We start from the raw sequence: 14,822 nt of genomic DNA, 5'->3' as shown, positions 1-14,822 counted from the left end.
ACGTTGGTTCAGCCAAATACTTGCACAAAAAAGCTTTTTCCTTAGTTTTTCTATCTCATAACTTTTGTATTTCCTTCTAACCGAAACAAATGAAAAGTGTGATGACAAAGCTCTCTTATAAGTTGATTGTGAATATTGAAAACTGGATAATTTAATACATTATTTATTTTGGTTTTAGTGTATCATAATTTAAGAGTCAATGTAGTTTTGAAATAATTTCATTAAAACACATTAATATTATAAGTTTTTAGTATTACTATATATAATAATTCTATTGACTTTTAAAATAATAAATTTAAATCAAACTATATCGATAATGATTTTGTTATAAATACGCAAGTAAATTTGAATACAGAGATACCCTTTGAATTTTAGGTACTTTATTGAAATTTTTTTAAATTTAAGTTTGAATTTATTTTGTTATAACTAACATAAGTCTAATTATCTTTGTTTTAAAAATATAATCCACGATGTTTATTGATATGAAAATTAAGTAAAAATTAATATATCATTAATATCTTTTACGTGATAATTGCACCTACCTTCGACATATTGTAAAATAGGTTTAATTAGTAATATAGTTACCTAATTTGGTTTGATTCATTTTAGTTTTTTTATTATTTTTTTGTTTAATTTGGTTCTTTAATTGTTTAAAAATGTTCAATTTATTAATTTTTGTTAAGTTAACGTTAACACTACCCTGTGTCATTTTGTGAAATTTTAAATTTTTTTATTTTTTACTATTTTTTTAAAATTAAACTACTATGTGTCACATCATGATTGTGCCATGTGTCAAATTGGGAAAGACAAAATTGAATCATTTTAAGGCTTAAATACATTTTTTATCCCAATTTTCATGAGCTTTGTTTCGTTTAGTCCTCATTTTTTCGAAGTGTTCAAAATGGTCCTAATTTTTGTAATTTATGGTCAATTTGGTCCTTTTTTCAGACGTCGTTTAAATTGTTAATGGAAGGTGAACAGTAATTGTCACGTGTCACTCCATGATTTTTTTTTTTTTAGAAAAAAAAATATTTTAAAAATGTGGTCCACGTATCAAGTCAGCATTGTGACATGTGGTAGTATCTCGTGGTTTATATTCAATTTGGACAGAGTTTTCGTTAATTTTGTTGAACTTAGTCCCAATTTTCATTATTTTTGTTTAATTCAGTCGTAAATTTGTCTCTATCCAAAATGATCAAATTTATTTTTTATATAAATGTTATATTGAAAAATTTATTTTTATTTTTATTAAAATTTATTTTAAATATTTCTTTCATTATTTTTATACCAAACCTAACTATATTTTTGGAGGAAAATTATTATATATGTTTAATTTTTTGGTACATGTAAAAAATAGGGTTAAAGTTAGTTTAAAATTAGAGGAAAAATTCTTCATTATTTTTAAAATTAGAAGAAAAATTCTTCATTATTTTTTAAATGATTCAGTACAACCTTTATATAGAAATTAAATTTGGTTAATTTGAAGAGAAGCAAAATTGGGACTGATTTGAACAAAATTAACGAAAATTGGGACTAAATTGAACAAAATTAACGAAAATTGGGACCAAATTGAATATAAGCCCCGAGATACTGCCATGTGTCACAATGTTGACTTGACACGTCGACAACATTTTTAAAATTAAAAAAAATAAAAATTTTAAAAATTTTTAAAAAAATTTAAAAACCATAAAGTGACACATGACAATTACTATTCACCTTCTGTTAACGATTTAAACGGCGTATGCAAAAAGGACCAAATTGACCACAAATTACAAAAATTAGGACCATTTTGAACATTTCAAAAAAATGAGAACCAAACGAAACAAAGCTCACGAAAATTGGGACCAAAAAGGTACTTAAGCCTTTTAAAAAATAGAGACTAAATTAAATCAAAATTGTAAATAAAGATACTAAAATGAAAACAGTCATCGTTAGTTTGACACATGGCACAATCATGATTTGCCACGTGACATTTTTTTAAATTAAAAATTAAAAAAAAATCTCGAATTGACACATGATACAACCATGATGTAACACATGACATTTTTTTTTAAATTAAAGAAATATAAAAAAAAAATTGAAAATTCCACAAAATGACGCATGGCTTGTATAAACACCATATTAAGCTTAACTTAACGGAAATGACCAAATTAAACCTTTTTAAAGAATTAGAAGACCAAATTGAACAAAAAAATAATAAGAGAGCCAAAATGAACCAAATCAACAAATTAGGAGACTAAATCACTAGTTAAGCCTATAAAATATATTTAAGATATTTAAAAATAATATCTTATGATATAATAACTTATTACTAGATTTTATTATATCTTAAAGTTATTATGGTACAATAATTGATTATCTAATATCTCAACAAGTAAGACTTAATTATTCAAGTAACAAAAATATTTTTAATATATTTGTTTATTAATGGTCTAAGAAGCCTATAAATACCACATTTTACCACTCAATTCTAATACTTAATCCTACTTTCTACACTTAATATAATTATACAAATCCTTACGATCTTATTGGCATAAACATTAAAGAGTAAAGCTGGAATAACTTAGTTGGTTAAAGTGTGTGGCCCTTAACCACAAGGTTGGAGGTTCAAGCCCTCTTTCTAGCATTTTGCTCAACTCGTTGGTCAGTCAGGGTAGTTCGTTGCTCGTTGTGTTAAAGAAATAACATGTGGTGTGCTTTCTCGTTTCCTCTAATGTCGCGACAAAGTCTCTCATCTGACTTATAATGTGATAACTTATTATTAGACTTTATTATATCTTCAAAAAGTTATTATGGTATAGTAATTGATTATCTAATATCTCAAGAAATAAGACTTAATTATTCAAGTAATAAAAATATCTTTAATATATTTGTTTATTAATGGTCTAAAAGCCTATAAATACAACATTTCACCACTCAATTCTAATACTTAATCATACTTTCTACACTTAATATAATTATATAGATCTTTCCCATCTTATTGGCTTAAACATTAAAGAGTAAAGCTGGAATAGCTCAGTTGGTTAGAGCGTGTGGCTGTTAACCACAAGGTCGGAGGCTCAGCCCTCCTTCTAGCGTTTTCCTTCTAACTTTTATTTTTACATTTAGTAAGAGATGTGTGGTTTGGAATTGGCTTAAGCATTAAAGAGTTGGTTGGAGCGTGTGAAATCATACTTTCTACACTTTTTATAATTATATAAATTGTTACCATATTATTGGCTTATGCTTTAAGGAGTAAAGCTGGAATAGCTCAGTTGGTTAGAGCGTGTGGCTGTTAACCACAAGGTCGGAGGTTCAAGCCCTCCTCCTAGCGTTTTCTTTTTAATTTTTAATTTTGTGTTTATGATTCCTTTCGAATGAGAAATCTCAACCTAGCTTACTCAACCCGATGGCCCGTTGGGCCAACCCGCAGGTTATGTCGGGGCAACTCGTGGATTCTCTCTTACCACCATGAGCCACCAATGAGGGAGAGCGACGACCACAACAAATTTCTCGAAACAAGTTAATTTGATTTCACAGTTTTCTAAACCCTAATTTCGCGATGTTGCCCGATTTCTCTTCGTGATTTTCCCCTGTATTGGGATTGATTGTGTGGAGTGATTTTGATTTCCTGTTCAGTTGCGATTTTGTGTTCATCCAATTTCATATTGTTTATTGTTCTGTTTTTGGATTAGGGTTGTATTCCTTTTCTTAGTGTGTTAATGGATATGTATTGCGTATGATGAATAGGTATATGCATTGTGTATTTAGGTGGAATTGGCAATGGCATGTATATGTATTATTTTGAATTTTGGATCATGAATTGGTTGTTTGTTTATTTGTGTTGATTTACTTGGTTTATAAGTGGTTAGTTACAGGAAAAAAAATGGGCCTCATCAGTAAAAGAAAAAAAGTAAAATTGGCAGCCTAGCCAACCTTGTTATGAGTCGGGTTCAACGTTTAAACTCGTTTTCGTATCACGAGCCAACCTACCCGACTCATTTTTGGCGGGTCGGGCTAAAATAGGCTTGGTTAGCCTGTTTTTCCATCCTTAGACTAGGGGCATCCCAAGGAACAATCATTGTCGGAAAGTTTTGATAACGTTATCGTTGACGCGGTCAAATTAATACTACTAAATCATAACAACTTCAGTATTGCTAATATAGTAGCCAATAAAATAAAAAGGATAAAGTCAATTCTAAGTCGTCTCCTTACAAACATGTAATTAATTTCTAACAAGTTAGTTCTTATAAACTATACAAAAGGGTTAGTCATATAAAATAAAAATAATATAAGAAGATTAAAATAAGTAAAAGATTAGATAGCAAAATAATAAGTGAAAAAAGAAATTAATTTGCTAAAAAGATAAAAATAGATAAAAACAATAATAAAGAAAATATGTTAATTGCACTATTTTTTCAAAATATATTCATCATCGATTATTTAAAGATTATTGTTCAATTAATAAATATCTTAGATTTTTAAACTAATTAATGTAAAGTCTCAATTAACTTGTTGGTGTTCTCACTTTTAACCAAAGTATAATTCCCATTAAAAGTGATAACTTTTTAGATTATTCATAGCAAATTCAACAAAAGTACAATCTCAATTAAGTTCTACTATGTCTAATCATGTTTATTCATTTGTATCATTATCAAGTACAAAGCTAATTACCAAACTAAAGTCTTGATTAATTCTTCTTGAAGTTATTACCTCTAATTAAAGTAAAGTCTTAATTATTGGTAAAAACTCATTTAATCACATGAAAATATCTAAATAAAATAAAAGTAAACTCTCAATTAAATTGATAAAACCCTAAACTCATATGATGAGTATGTCGTAAATTAAAACACCTTGCTGATTAGCTACAATGTAAAAATCATTATTTTTTACTTAAATTGGAGTCAAGAGATACAGATAAAATATAAACCAAAACCATAATAAAAGGAACAAAGAAATTGTTTCTGTTCCTGCAGAGAACAAACAAGATAAGTTAGGCACAAGCGTCACCTTACCATGCAGTCCGCTATCTCTTCAGTTGGCCTCTTCCCAGTCGATACATGTCGACTTGGACCCAAGAGGGGTTACCTGCAGAAGAGTCTCCGAAGCTCAAGTTAGTCAAAGCTCTCAGAGAGTCAAACCAGTGATTAATGAATGCGTACCTTTAATTATTGGGGTCCACGCGTATTTATAGAGCATTAAATGACGTTTGACCATTTCATGGGCCGTGTTTTGACTTGGGCTCTAGTTTGGGCCATGAATGGGCCTGGGCCCCAAATCAGGCTCTTGAAACTTATTGAAGGCGAGGCATCGATGCTAGTTACCATTCTAGGCAAGTAGTCGGTCTCGACCAGCTACTTGCCTAGATGGCTTGTGCTGGTGGTGTCCAGGTACCAGATACTAGGTGGTTTCGATGTGTATACTGTTTACTTGGTTGAGTTTGGCTAGGTACGGTACACCAGTCCCCCAGCCTTGTCCGATATGGGTTGTCGGTCAAGGATGATATGTGGTTTGGTGAGCTAGTAGAACCGGCTAGGTGTGATACACCAGTCCCCCAGCCTTTAAGTGTGGTGAACAGTGTTAAGGCTTGGAATTTGCAAGTGTCAAAAGTAGGGATGGCAACGGGGCGGGGCGGGGACGGGTTTCACTATCCCATACCCATCCCCGCATAAAAAATTCATCCCCATCCCCATACCCAAACCCAATGGGTATCAAACTTTTTTCCCATCCCCATCCCCACCGGGTAACGGGTATAATCTCGTACCCATACCCGTACCCATGTTCTAACTACTTCAATATTAATTTTTATAAAAGAAAAAAAATTACGGTAAAGAAAACATAATATTATGAAATATTTAATATTAGGAGGATTTTCTTCGATGCCAAATACAATAAAATAAATTATAATTGTTTATATTTTATATTAGAATACCAAATAAAATTTCATGTGAACCAAAACATTTATTAAATTTGCAAACTACAACATTGATGAACTTAGTTGATAAAATTAAAAAATATTTCAAAAAAATATAAAAGGAAAACAAATATTCAAATTAAAATATATTTTAAATGTTTGTTTACTTCAATTTTTTAAATTCTAATGAGTTTCTTTTTTATACACTAATAAAAGTTATAATATATCACTTGATCAAAATGATACAAAGAACAAATATTCAAATTAAAATATATTTTAAATATTTGTTTACTTCAATTTTTTAAATTATAATGAATCTCTTTTTTATACACTAATAAAAAGTTATAATACATCACTTGATCAAAATAACACAAAAAACAAATAATAAACATAATAATAAAATTTTGACATAGATTTTGTATCTTTTGAACTTCAATATATGTTGCATAGTGACAAAAATATTCATAGAAATTACATTAAATTTGTATATTGTAGTAAATAAAAGTTATTTATACAATTAAAGTAAAAAAAAATTACAGTATGATTAATAGTGAGTTATAAAATAACAAATAATTAGATAGAATATATCGAAATATTTTATTCTACATGATGAAAATAAAAAATAAATAAAAATATTAAAAAACTAACAAATGTGTGTTTTAGAAATAATTTGAGAAACTATCGAAAGAAATCGCACAAAGGAAATCAAATGTATAATTAAGGTATGATAAAATGAAAAAAACCTTAGAGAACTAATTATTAAATTATGTTTGAAGTGGTTAAAAATAAATAGAAATATCATTAGTGACCAAAAAATTTGTCATTAAATTACAAATAAATTAGTAATTAAATTGGTCACTAAATCAAGTACCGATTCGATCATTGAATCAGTCACTAATTTAGACAATAAATCAACTACTACCACCAATGACGAAAAATAGTGACTGATATGGGTTACTGACTAAATCAGTCACCATTTCATTTTTTCTTGTAGTGAATTATCATATACTATTCCTAAATATCATTATATATATATATATATATATATATATATATATATAATTTTAACCACTTCAAACAGAATTTAAAGTGAAACAATTACATTATGATATATTATTCTACATGATGAAAATAAAAACAATAAATAAAAATATTAAAAAACTAACAAATGTGTGTTTTAGAAATAATTTGAGAGACTATCGAAAAAAATCACACAAAGGAAATCAAATGTATAACTAAGGTATGATAAGACGAAAAATATCTCAGAGAACTAAGAAAACTTTTCAAATATCAACATATATACTTAATGGTTGAAAAATAACGAAAATTATTTTAATGAAACAAAAGAGTTCTTCAAATTAAACAAAAATTAATAATAATAATAATAATAAGTAAAGAATTTTTTTTATATTACCTTAAATTGAGAGTATAAACATTCTCATGTGAAAGGAAAATTTATAATAAATAAAAATATTAAAAAATAATATAAATATTCAAATGTAAGGCATAATTTTTTTTTATTAACATACATTATTTTAACATAATTACATAAAGGTTATGATAAGATAAAAAATATATTGGAGATGAGAATGAGTTTAATGACAAATGAAATAATTAAAAGAAATAAAAAATAGAATATATATATATATATATATATATATATATATATATATATATATATATATATATATGGGTTACTTGATTAATTGTGAATATTTTAATAATTTAAACGAGAATGAAGATATGGCGGGGACGGGTATTATGGCGGGTATATGTACATCCCCATACCCATCCCCATACCCAATTGAAAAAATCGGGGATTCCCCATACCCATACCCATACCCAGTCAATGCGGGGATTCCCCGTCAAAACGGGGACGGGTTCGGATAATACCCACGGGGACGGGTTTATTTGCCATCTCTAGTCAGAAGGTAGGTGAAAGGGCGTCAGGTGGTCACATCGTTAAAGTTTTGGCGCCGTCGTTCTTTTTTCTTTTAGGTGTCATATCCTTCATAATGATGGTGTCGATTGGTCTGGGGTTTCATTTTGGCGGGAAGAGTTTTAGTCGTTCGGGATCGAGGGCTATAAATATGGGTTTGAAAGCAACAAAGGGTTTACTTGGTTCATTTGCGAGAGTTTCGAATTCAGAGATCTTGTGCGCATCATACTGTCCGACTAGTTCCCAAATTCAGCCGACATCTTCCCGTAAAAACGAAAACAGGTATGTCTAGTAGCGATAGCACATCGTTATCTGCGTCTAGTAGTAGTGAAAGTACTGAGTCGGATAGGAGTAGGGATGACCGGCTTGGCAGAGAGGGTATGAGTTCTGGAGTGGGTACAAGTGGGATGTCGATGGAAGTGGTGAGGGAAGTTCGAGAGGATCCTCCCGAGGAGCTGGAGGAGAGTAACTGGCCGGCCAAGGGCGGCTATGGATGGGTCGCTGCTGATGTTCGTGACCAGTCATCATTGTTTAGGTGGTCTCGCCTGTTAAACTCTTGGTTAAACTGCACACCCGTCATGTCTAGGGGGGTCAGCGGAGATATTGTTTCGCTGGAGAGGGTGAGCGCCATCGACCGGGTATGTCACGGGCAGGAAGGGGCTACTGAGAAGTTCTTTTATATGTATATGTGCCATTTTTCTCAGCTTCACGTACGACTACCCTTTGACGACTTCACTATGGGCGTGTTGCGGGCGTTGAATGTGGCGCCTACTCAGCTACACCCTAATAGTTGGGCTTACCTACAGGCCTTTCGCATTCTCTGCGAGTCTTTGTACTTGGAGCCTTCCCCCCATGCATTCTTGTATTTTTATGATACCAGACCCCGAAGGCCGACTACTTGGCTTTCTTTAATCAGCCGTCCCAGCATCAGCAGGTTGGATGCATTCTCCCAATCTTTCAAGCACTTCAAAGACGGGTACTTCAAGGTCGTAGTGAAGGAGGGAGGTGAGCCGCATTTTCTGAATGCGGATGGGAGTACCAAGTTCCCTTTTAGTTGGACCAACAATCCTTCTCGTTACAAAGACATGGGAGTGAAGGAGTTGTCGGCCGGAGACAAGGAGGTGGTGGGAATATTGTTGAGATTTGTGGATAAGTTGCCCACTAAGGGCCTAGTTAGGGTTTATAATTCGGTGTATCCGATAATAGATATTGAAGGTATCTGTTTATTACTTAAGCTGTGTTAATGATGCTAAGTTGTTTTGATCCGAGTTGTGATATGTTATTGCAGGGCATATGGCGCAATCTGGTAAGAAGAATCTGGTGCTCTTTCAATCGCTGAGGAAGGAGATGGCCGCCAAGGCCAAGGAGGCTGGGAAAGCTGATGTTCTAAATTTGCAGGAATCGGTTGTGGAAGTACATGTGCACGGTGGAACGAAGAGGAGAGCTGAACTCCCGCCTCGACCTGGGAAGGGTAAGGATGTGAAGAAGATAAGGGCGGCTATCCTTGGGTCGGCTAGTGGGGCGGGATCGGCTAGCGGGGAGAGGTTGCCGGAGGCCGGGCTGATTGAGTTGCCGGAGATATCCGTGAGGAAGGACATCTCGATCAACCTTCCAGACACTGTTGTGAACTCTATTGATAACATGGAGGTTGATCACATCGTGAGAACAATGGTGGAGTTTGGAAGTAAGGCTTTAGTCTTGGGCCGACGTGTAGGGTCCCTTTACAGAAGGGAAGTGAAGGAGGTAGGGGAGTTGTAGGGTAAGGTAGACAAGCTTGTGGAGGAGAAGGCGGCGCTAGAGAAGGAGAAGGAAGGGTGGGAAGCTGAGAGGAAGAGGCTGGCGTCATGGAGGGTGCGTTGTTTAGATTCTGAGGAGAAACTGAACAAGTGTATAGGGGAGCTGGAAGAAGATTATGAGGATTTGAAGGACAAGTATGACGGGGCTGTTGGGGAGTTGGATGATTTGAAGAACAGCGTTATACAAGAGCATATAAATGGTTTTGAGAAGGGGTTGCGACAGGCGGCCTTCTTCTATAAGGATGTGGATGCCTAGGATTCAAGATTCGATGTGGATAAAGATGTGGTTGGCGGAAAGTTGGTAAGGGAGGATGAAGAGGGTGGGAAAGAGGTTGGGAACGAGGCGGCCGAGGAAGAGAAGGATGCGGACGCGACCGCGGAGGGTGATGACAACAAAGCAGCATAAGACCTTTAATGTTTATAATTTGAAAACTGGAATTATGTTTGTAATAATTCGTACACTATGTCTGTAATACCCCGTACATTGTTTGTTTTTAACATGATGAATGTTCTGTGTATGATGTGTTTTATTGGATGCCGATAACTTGTGTGATAGCGGTGCGTTATTGGTATGGTATAATTATGAGCGAGTGTTTTGATGTATGTGATGTTTTGTAAATTCGATTTTTATTGAGGGTGTTCGACCCAAGCCACTTAACGAATTAACCACGAGTAAAGGGTGTTCGACCCAGGCCGCTTACTTGTGGTAAGGGCGGGGAACTTAAACGAATTAACCACGAGTAAAGGGTGTTCGACCCAGGCCGCTTACTTGTGGTAAGGGTGGGGAACTTAAACGAATTAATCACGAGTAAAGGGTGTTCGACCCAGGCCGCTTACTTGTGGTAAGGGTGGGGAACTTAAACGAATTAACCACGAGTAAAGGGTGTTCGACCCAGGCCGCTTACTTGTGGTAAGGGTGGAGAACTTAAACGAATTAACCACGAGTAAAGCAATATAGAGTCATAAAGTAGGGAACCACTCATTTTATTTATTCAAATAGGGGTGCCTCGTTAAAACCTCCTTGGCCAAAACCCTCCTTAGGGAAAAAAGACCAAGTGAGGAAAAAGAGTACACCCGTGGTTACAAGTATGGATCCGCTTATGGTGCATGTTCAACTGAAATAGAACTTGAGGTGGGATACATTCCACGTGTTGGGGATTTCTTCCCCAGATAGTTGTTCTAGGCGATAAGCCCCACCTCCTGCGTCTTCTCGTATGCGGTATGGGCCATCCCAATTGGCGGAGAACTTGCCATCCTTCTTTCTAGCACTGCTGGCCATCTCCATACTAGGTCTCCTATGACAAACGATCGTGGGTGCAGGTTTGCGTTATATTTCCTGGCAGCTCGTTGTTTGGCGGCGAGATTGCGTATTTGAGCTTTTTCTCTGAGTTCGGGAAGGAGGTTGAGATGTAAGGCCATGTTTTGGTGGTTGTGAGTTGAGTCGTACAGTTCTCGGCGCAGGGATGGTTCGCCAATTTCTACTGGTATCATGGCGTCTGCGTCGTAGACTAGGCTGAAAGGGGATTCATTTGTTGACAATTGAGGGGTGCATCTGTAGGCCCATAACACTTCAATTAATTCTTTTGGCCATCGGCCTTTAGCGGTATCCAATCTTTTACGCAGCTCCACGAGGATAACTTTGTTTGCCGCTTCTGCCTGCCCATTGGTCTGTGGGTGTTCTACAGAACTTGTGATATGTTTGATGCCTAAGCTAGTGTAGAATTTTGCTAACTCCTTATCAATGAATTGTCGGCCGTTATCTGTTATGATGGTATGCGGTATACCATATCTGCATATGATGTCCTTCCACACAAACTGCTGGACTTGCTGGGCCGTGATAGTGGTCAATGGCTTGGCTTCAATCCATTTGGTGAAGTAGTCAACGGCTACGATTAGGAACTTAACCTGTCCTTTGCCGGGTGTGAAGGGGCCTAGGATGTCCATTTCCCATTTAGCGAATGGTCAGGGGGACAATATGTGGTGTAACTGTTCTTGTTTTTGATGTATAAGGTTGCCGTGCTTCTGGCATGGTTTGCATTTCTTGACGTAGTCTTGGCAGTCCGCCTCTATTGTGGGCCAGAAGTACCCGGCTCTGAGAATTCTTGTGGCCATGGTGCGCGCGCCTGAATGCTAACCACAGATCCCTTCGTGTAGTTCCTTAATGACGTACTGGGCTTGTTCTGGCGTGACACATTTAAGTAGGGGCTGGCCGTATTCGCGTTTGTAGAGGTCGTCGCCTACCATAGTGTACTTGGCGGCCTTGGCCAGCCAAGTTTTGTCCGCATCGGCAGGGGGTTGCCAGTCTTGAGGTACTGAATGTAAGGGGTGGTCCAGTTTAGGTTTTGGGTGGGGGTGATACTGTTTGATGGGGTGTGGGTTAACGTTTGGCAAGTGTGTGACGGAGGGTGTGGATAGTGTTTGCTGTAGCAAGGACCGGTTACGGTTTTTGAGTTTGGTACTGGCTAATTTGGAAAGGATGTCGGCTCTGACATTGTCGGTTCTGGGTATGTGTTCGACGCGGACTTGTTCAAAGGCGGATTGGATGATTGCGCGAACCAGATGGTAATATTGTTGGAGGATGGGGTCTTTGATTTGGAACTCGTCGTTCAGATGACCTACGGTGAGCTTGGAGTCGGTTTTGCATGTTAACTTTTTGACGCCGACTTCACGGGCTAGAGAGAGCCCGGCGAGGATAGCTTCGTATTCGGCTTGATTATTCGACGTTTTGAAAGCGAAGTGAAGAGATTTCTCGATGAGGATGTCGTTGGGGCCTTCCAGTACGATGCCGGCACCGGCACCCCTTGGGTTCGAGGAGCCATCTACATGAAGCGTCCATTGGTCCTCAACAGGTGCTTGCTGTAGGTCATTGACGAAGTCTAAGAGACATTGTGCTTTGATGGGGCCGTGTGGTTCATAGCGGATGTTGAATTCGGAGAGCTCCACGGCCCATGATGACATGCGTCCGGCTAAATCTGGTTTTTGTAGTATTTTTTGAATTGGGTAATCGGTCTTTACGGTTATGGTGTGGTTTTGAAAATACGTGCGTAAGCGGCGTGCAGCGTGGACCAAGGACAGGGCTAGTTTTTCTACCATTTGGTATCTGGTTTCAGGATCTTGTAGTGTTCTGCTTACAAAGTAAACAGGATGCTGCGTGCCTTCTGCTTCTTGGACAAGAGCAGCACTGACGGCGTGATCGGTGGCCGTGATGTATACTAGCAGGGGTTGGCTGATGTTGGGTTTGCGAAGGATGGGGGTGAGGTTAGGGATGTTTTGAGCTTAAGGAAGATTTGTTCACAATCTTCAGTCCACGTGAACCGGGCGGATTTCTTTAGGAGCTGAATTATGGGCTGAGTTTGTTCTGCTAGTTTTGGTAGGAAGCGAGATATAGCCGTAAGACGGCCAATTAGTCGTTGGACTTCCTTGATGGTGGTGGGGCTACGCATCTCGATGATGGCCTTGCATTTTTCGGGGTTAACTTCTATGCCGCGCTGGGTTAACATGAAACCGAGAAATTTACCCCAGTCGACGCCGAATACGCACTTTTCGGGGTTTAGGCGGAGGTTGTACTGGCGCAGGGCGGAGAAAACTGCCTCTAAATCTTTAGCATGCTGATGATGGCTTGAGGACTTGACGACCATGTCATCGACGTAGACTTCGACACAGTGTCCTGTGAGGTGGCTGAAGACTTTGTCCATTAGCCGCTGGTAGGTTGCCCCAGCATTTTTGAGGCCAAAGGGCATGACTCTATAGAAGTAGTTGGCATCATCTGTGATGAAGGCGGTTTTGTGCATGTCTGCTGTGGCCATGGGTATTTGGTTATAACCTGAGTATGCGTCTAAAAAGCTAAGTACTTTATTTCCTGCCGCGCCGTCTACGAGGCGGTCGATGTTGGGTAGGGGATAGGCGTCGCGTGGGCACGCTTTGTTCAGGTCTGTGTAGTCCACGCACATCTGCCATTTGCCATTGGCTTTCTTCACCAAGACAACGTTAGAAAGCCAGGTGGTGTACTGTGCTTCGTCTATAAATCCTGCGCTCAGCAACTTCTCAGCCTCTACCTTGGCTGCCTGTCTGCGTTCTTCCCCAAGTTTGCATTTTTTCTGAGATACGTAGCGGGCTTCTTTGTATATTGAGAGCTTGTGGGATGCGACCTTAGGGTCTACCCCGGGGAGGTCGGCGGCTGACCAGGCGAAGAGATCCGTGTTGTTTGTGAGGATGGGTGTAATTGTGGCACGCTCATCAAGATTCAAACCAGTGCCCAAGTTGATGGAATGGCTGTTGGGAAGTTCCAGGGGGGTTGTGTCCTCGACTGGTTCGAGGCGGACATCTCGGCCTATTTTGGGGTCAGGGTCCTCGCCGGATAGGGCTATGCGGGAATTAGGTGGTCTCTCAATGTGGTTCGTCTGTTGGATTGGGAGTTGCGGCCTTAAGCTTGCCATGTAGCATTCGCGTGCCAAACGTTGGTCACAGTGGACGATTAGGATGTCACCGGATGGTGCTGGGAACTTCATGGCCAAATGCGGGGTGGAGACGACTGCACCAAGGGTATTGAGCGAAGGACGGCCCAGGAGTATGTTGTAGGATGTGGGTGCGTCAACTATAAGGAAGCGGATTAGGATTGTTTTTGTTTGGGTTCCTTTCCGAAAGATGGTATGGAGGTCTATGTAGCCTCGGGTGGATACTTGTTCGCCAGAAAAGCCGTATATGGGCTCATCATATGGTATCATAGCAATGTCGGGGAGCTGTAACTTTTGGTAGGTGGTCCAGTAGAGGATGTCAACGGAGCTGCCTTGATCTACCAGGACTTTCTTAACGGCGTAATTTTCGATTTCAACTGTGATGACCATGGGGTCGTCTTGCTGGTGGTCGAGGTCATGGAAGTCGTCGTCTGTGAATACGATGGGGGCCATACGTCGTCTGTGATGGGATTGGGTGATGTGGTTGATGGATTGTATGTGGCAGAGGTGTTTCTTTCTGGCGGAAGAGGTGGAGCCTCCGCTTGCGAAGCCACCAGAGATGGTGTTAATGGTGTCTCGTAAGGAGGGGTCAGCAGGGGTAACATTGGTGTGAGCGGGCTGTGGTTGTTGGTCGTCGGGTTGGGTGGGGTGGTTATTGTGGTGGGTACCGCTTGGATGTCTTCTGTGGTCGTGTCGTGGAGGGTGGCGGGTTCGGGAGGAGGAGGCGTGGTCATCCCTGC

At 38.2% G+C, this 14,822-nt stretch overlaps 2 non-coding genes across 2 annotated transcripts; both read left to right on the top strand.

The window, feature by feature from the left end:
• The first annotated feature begins 2,552 nt into the window (after nt 1–2,552).
• TRNAK-CUU (transfer RNA lysine (anticodon CUU)) lies at nt 2,553–2,626 on the top strand. Its single transcript has one exon. It is a non-coding gene; the product is annotated as a tRNA-Lys (tRNA).
• Nucleotides 2,627–3,239: 613 nt separating this feature from the next.
• Nucleotides 3,240–3,313, top strand: TRNAK-CUU (transfer RNA lysine (anticodon CUU)). The gene has a single exon. It is a non-coding gene; the product is annotated as a tRNA-Asn (tRNA).
• Nucleotides 3,314–14,822: the final 11,509 nt, after the last annotated feature.

This window comes from Vigna unguiculata, chromosome 5 (assembly GCF_037176805.1).
Source record: "Vigna unguiculata cultivar grain cowpea cultivar isolate G323 ecotype 2 chromosome 5, ASM3717680v1, whole genome shotgun sequence".
NCBI classification, from domain to species: Eukaryota; Viridiplantae; Streptophyta; class Magnoliopsida; order Fabales; family Fabaceae; genus Vigna; species Vigna unguiculata.
Note: the sequence above shows the minus strand (reverse complement) of the source record. Positions and strands in the feature narration are given on the sequence as shown.